Source organism: Elaeis guineensis, chromosome 1 (genome assembly GCF_000442705.2).
Source record: "Elaeis guineensis isolate ETL-2024a chromosome 1, EG11, whole genome shotgun sequence".
In the NCBI taxonomy this organism is placed as follows: domain Eukaryota; kingdom Viridiplantae; phylum Streptophyta; class Magnoliopsida; order Arecales; family Arecaceae; genus Elaeis; species Elaeis guineensis.
Genome location: NC_025993.2, coordinates 150,879,362 through 150,885,935, shown reverse-complemented (window position 1 = coordinate 150,885,935; position 6,574 = coordinate 150,879,362).

Sequence of the window (6,574 nt, the reverse complement as noted above, 5' to 3'; positions counted from 1 at the left end):
CAGTGATGAATTTTGTTAATTATGGATCAATTTTACAATAAAGAAAGTCTAATGGCTTTGGTCAAAAGTAACTATGAATTGGCTTTCCTATTCATTGAAAATATTTGTTACTAAGCTTCGTCATTTTGAAGTTTTATTTTATTAATTATAAATAGTTATATCTTGCATGAAATTTTGGGAGTCGATTAGATTAAATGAATAATGTGAGTTCTGATAGAATACTTGGACATTTAAAGGTTCCAAGGACTGTGTTTTGATGTATAGATTGTTTATTTTTGTTTGGTGCTATAGAAGATTGTTTCTGGGCAGAAGGACTGTCTTCCTCGGCCTCGCATGTTCGCTGGACTGAATAATTTTAATTTAATTAAGATATTTTTAACTATAGATTTTGCGACCGTACTTTGAAGAATATTTTAATTTTTTTATAATTTATCTATTTCTGATTGTCAAATTAAATATGAATTAATCGGATCCAATTAAGATATCCATATGCATGAATTATGCCACGAAGATGGATAGCCATGGGTGAGACGGAGGAGCCACAGGGCTAGAGAACCTTGGACACGTACGGGGCGGGGGACCGCAGAAACTGTCAATGCCAGGATTGGGGGCATCTTGGGTGTGGGTGGGGCGAAGAGCCACATAAGCTGTCGATATCGAAGGGTGGGGGAATTGCAGGCGTGCACGGTGGGGGGTGCACAAAAGCCACACAAACATTGGAGAGAGGGCCCGAGGGGGATGGGGGCTGATGCAACAACCACCAGCACAGGATGTAGACGTAGGCTTAGGGGTGTTGCCCGGGATGAGGGGTAGGTTGGAGGAGGGAAGAAATCATTGAGCGTGGGCTGGGAGGGAGGGGGGCATAGAAGCCACCGATGGAGGAGCTGTGAATGCTTGAGAAGAATACGAGAATATAAATAATAATAATAATAATATTATATTATTATTATTATTATTATTATTATATATATAATATTAAAAATATTTTTTATAATAAAATATTATAAAAATCGTTGATGTACTGTTAGCACGGAGCATTGGTTGGTAAAAGATTTGTCCCACCGCCGGCACTTGTCCGTGCTGGAATCTTGTGCTATCATGCTCAATACAATATGGTACATTATTATTAATGATCAACGTGACCCAAAATTAAAACTTCAACATGTGCTGTTGCTAAATATCTTTTCTGTATACATATAAATTGGTTCAAAAATAAGAATATCATGATATCTAAACTCTTAATTAGGTATCTTTGTATATATTCAAAGTTATAGACTATTGCCAGGATCGGATATTTTTTAGGCTCGGAGCCAAATAAAAAAAAATTATTAAAAATTAATATATTTTAAATATTAATTATTATTAAAAAATTAATCTACATACATTTTGTAATACAAAATTTTTTATAATTTCTTTGTAATCAATATTTGACAATAATTCTTCTTCAATAGATAGCATAGCTAAACCATTTAATCTTTCTTGTAACATTGTTGATCATAAATATAATTTTAATAATTTTAATTTTAAAAAACTTCTTTCAGCAGAGGCAACAGTGACAGGTATGGTCAATAATATTCTATATGCAATTGATGTATTTGGATAACAATTCATTTCATTAATATAATTAAGTATATCTATAGCAGTATTGTTTTCTTTTGGCATAATTGCTTTTAGAACTTTTAATTCTGAAAATAAATCAATCCCATCAAGATCATAATGATTACCATTTGTTAAAATATTTTGAAGATTAAGACAAAATTTTTTCAAACTTTCTTCATCCAATAAAATTAATATTTTGAAATCAAACAAAAATTTAAAATTATTTTTATATAATTAAAATTGTTCAAACCTATGTTTCAATGAAAAGATAGCTTGATCTACTAAATATAAAAAATAATTAACTCTAAATGATTCTTCTGATGATTGTTCAATATCTACATTAATTTTTTCATCAAATTATTTTTTTCTTTTTACTTGACATTTTATACGAAATATAGGATCAATTCCCATCTCATTTGCAATTTTCTTAGCTGAAATCATGGCAGAAGTAAAGCCAGTCTCTCTATATCTTTCAAAAAATGAAACTAATCCTTTTAATTGATCAATGGCAACATCTATACGCATATCCTTAGATTGTAAATTTTTGCTAACTAAATTAACAGTAAATAGTATATCATACCAAATAATTATTCATAATAAAAATTCAAAATTTTCAAGCTCATGTGTTGCTAAAGATTCAGTTTCACTCTTTGTTTTTGAATCCTCACAAATTTCAGCTAATTGATATAAAGCTTCTCTTATTTGTGGAGTTTGAAATCTTATTGCTTTGACGCTCTCAATGCGACTTTCCCAACGTGTTTGTGACAATGGCTTTAATGTTAAATTAGGTCCATTATCAAGTAAAATTTTTCATCTCTTTGTAGAACCACTAAATGCATTATATATACGTTGTATTACACCAAAAAAAGTTTTAGCTTTATTACAAGATGAAGCCATATCACAAAGTGTTAAGTTAAGACTATGACAAGCACATGGTGTATAAAATGCTCTAGAATTTATTTTTAATAATCTTTTTTGTACTCCCTGATTTTTTCCTTTCATATTAGATCCATTGTCGTATCCTTGTCCTCTTATATCATCAATGTTTAAATCAAGAGTTTCTATAATAGATTGTAATTCATTAAAAAGGCCTAAACCTGATGTATTATCTACTTTTAAAAATTCTAAAAAGTATTCTTCTATTGTTATTGATCTTTTTGAAATATTCACACATCGTATGATCAAAGATATTTATTCTTGATGATTTGCATCTGGAGTACAATCAAGTATAATAAAATAATATTTTACTTCTTTAATTCTTTTAATTATTAAATTTTTTATATTAGATGCTAATGCAATTACTAACTCATTTTGAATTTTATGACTAAGATAATGATATTGAATTTCATTATTTTGAATACGTCTAAGATGTTCTTGCATAATTGGATCAAAAACAGCAATCATTTCAATTAATCGTAAAAAATTACCATTACTATTTTGATAAATTTTTTCATTCGTTCCATGAAAAACTAGAGAACTTTGAGCAAGAAATTTAACAGCAGCTACTATTCTTAATAGTACTTTTTTCTAATATTCTTTCTCTTTATTAATTTGCTCTTGAATATGTTTATCGATTGTTTGATTTTTTTTAAATCTATTCTGTAAATCAATCCAAATGGTTATATTATGAATATGATCATTACTAGTTTCATGAGCTTTAAGTCTTTCACTAAGGTGTTTCCAATCTCTAAAGCCATCACTTGATGATTGACTTCTACTACTATTATCATTTGATTTAAATAGCTTACAACAAAAACAAAACAATTTGTCTAACTCTTTTGAATATACTAATCATTTTCGGTCATGTTGCTCTCCATTTGGTAAAGTTCGATCATAATGTGTTAAAGAAAAATGTCTATTATATTGATCAAGAGGGAACTTTATATTAATATATTTTTTAAGACCATTTTTAATTAATAAATCTTTAGAATTTGTATCAAGACTATCCCATATCCTAGGATCATAAATGTCAAAAGTATTTGATTCACTTGATTTTTCATTCACTAAATTTTTATCACCACTAATGAGATCATCTGTGCTATTAGTATTATCATTATTAATAATATTATTATCATTATTTAATTCATAAGTATATTTGTATTTTTATTGACAAATTCACTAGCAATATTATTTGAATTCTCAACTATATCACTTTTTTTACTTATAATAAATTTATCAAGACCTCCTTTTAATGATTGAGTCAATTGTTCTTTTTTTTTTTTTTTCTTAAGTTTTTCATGACCCAAAGGATATTTTCTAGGTATCATTTTGATAAATAAAATAATAAATATTAGCTAAAATTAGTAATCAATAAATTTAAAGTTTAGAACAATAGAACCTGATTTAAAGCTTTTTGATAGAACAATAGAACTTGCTTGAAGGCTTTGTTGATGGAACAAAATTTGAGCAAAAGCTACTGTAATTATAATAAAAATTTAAACCTGAAAAATAAAATATGACAATCAATCAATTATTTTAAGAATAAGATATAGTAAAAATAATAAGAAAATGAAGTGAAACCACAAGCTATCTAAAAAATAAGATGGATATAAAGACCATAATTATATTTATTTAAAAAAACAAGTCCTAGATGTACAAAATTAAATATATTCCATCATATGCAAGAATACTAACCTATTGATTGAGACTCTCACATAGATGGACCAAATTTCATATACCTAAACCAATTGGATTATAATTAATAAATCCATGTAATTATATTGTGTGAACCATTTTTTTTTTATTGTGTGGATTGTGGACCATCTTTTTTTTTCCTTCTTCTTCTTCCATAGTAAAACAGAGGACTCATCCTCTCTTTTTTTTAATAGAACAGTGTGGATCATCTTTTTTTTTTTTTTTTATTGTGTGAACTGTGGATCATTTTTTTTTTTCTCTTTTTTTTTTCCTTTTTCTTCCATGGTAAAATAGGGGATCCTTTCTTTCTTTTTTTTTTTAACGGAATAGAGAACTCATCCCTCGTTCCTGAGGTAAGATCGTAAGGGAGATCCTCCTCTCCGGCCAACACCGCCCACAACTAAAGGAGCAGTCTCCGACGATCGGATGACGACAACCACAGGCTCCAGTGATTTTTTTTTTAATTTTAAATTTGTTACATATGTATAGAGAATGGTCAGAGAAAAAGTTCATTTGGAAGACTCAATGAGCTGAGAACAAGAGAAGCTGAGAGTACAACATATTCAAGGATCTAAAAAGAGAAATAAAAAAATTTATATATAAAGCATCAAAAAATCTAATTCAGCCAACAGTGGTCGAATAGTTTTTTTTTCCTTCTTTTTCCACAGTAAAACAAGGACTCTTTCTCTCTGTTTTTTTTTTTTTTAACGAAACAGAGAACTCATCCCTGTTCCTGAGGCAAGGCCACAACCCACAAGGGAGATCCTCCTCCCCGGCCAACACCGCCCACAACTAAAGGGGTAGTCTTCGACGACCGGACGACGACAACCACAAGCTCCGGTGACCGGCAGCAGCCTAACGGTGCCGGAAAGATAAAGAAAATGAAAAAACAGGGGAATTTGTTGAACTAGGATTTCAAGAATTTTTCTGACAATAAATCGGCAAAAAATCAAGTTTAAAATTCATAGCAGATTGAAAGAGGAGGATTGAAGAGATTTACTTGACTTTTTGACGGATTTTGATCTGATTTTTGACGTCCAAAATAAGGAAGAATCACCGATGGACAGCAGAATAGGATGAAAAGATCGGAGACGGAGGAGGAGGCGGGGGAGAGGAGCTACAAGTTGTGAGAGGGAGAAAATGTTTGGTTTATCCAAAAAAAGCCGTTGGGGTGCTGGGACTCGGGAGAGAAAGAAGACGTTTGGTTTATCCAGACAAAAAAAAAATAGGGGCCTGGGGCGGTCGCCCGCTTTGACCCGTCCCAGGGCCGGCCGTGACTATTGCCATGTTTGGGAGAAAATATTAGAATTATTGGAAATATTTGAAACTCTTTGATACTCATATATAATTAATTTCTTACAATGTTTCAACTTTTAAGAAAATAAGATTTCCTTATTGTCAGTAAAATAGTTAGATTTTGTGTTCTAGCTTTGAACTCCAGTCTAGCCATATTTTGGGATCGACTATTGACTATTGAGTTTATAAATTGATACTTTAATCATTCTAGAACTTGATCATTGTGAACGTACCATGCAATTAAGGATTAAATGTATTAACTTAGACCTACTCTACCAGAGTTAAATACAGTATTTTTAACCTACTTCATAGGATTTAAATGCAATAGTTTGTAGTCGTGCCTTCATATTTGAACTTGCAGTTATTTGGGATGGGCGTGTGGCCAATTCAAAAGTTTAGAAATCTAGTTAGTTCTAGAAATTTTATCCTCTTTATCATTGGTTAGATGTTAGAATGGTTGGTATATTGTTCGATGGTTGTTGTCTTGCATGCTCATGAGCCAAGTCCTATACATGGACGGCAGGTTGCCATATACTGTTGGCACGTGTCTTTGGATCTGTGGCATTTATGATGGCTGAAAATTGCTCTATATCGTCAGACAAACTTAGGACTATTATATTTGTAGGTAATTGTGCTTAGAACTTTCCAATTCTGAATAACTTAAAATTAGTACAAATTTTGTAAAGTTCATAACTATATAACCATGCAATAATTCTTGATAAAAGAGATTTTTTGGTTTATGCTTTTTTTTTCCCCTGATAAGAGGGGCTAATTCCTTCCTCCCCACCCTTAGAAGGCTAACTTTAATGGGACTCAAACCTCCGCCACATTGCCTATGTGGCAAAAGATGATACCATCCCAGCAAACACTCAGGTCGTGATAATATATTCTATGTCCGACTTTTCTTCCCATTCTCATGTACATTAAAGTTGAAACTTTAGATTTGAAATATGCCCAGCAAATGAAAAATTTTATATAAAATATTCTAACACAACTATTCATGGATTACACCCATCAATATCCATTAGATAGTCACCATATCGAA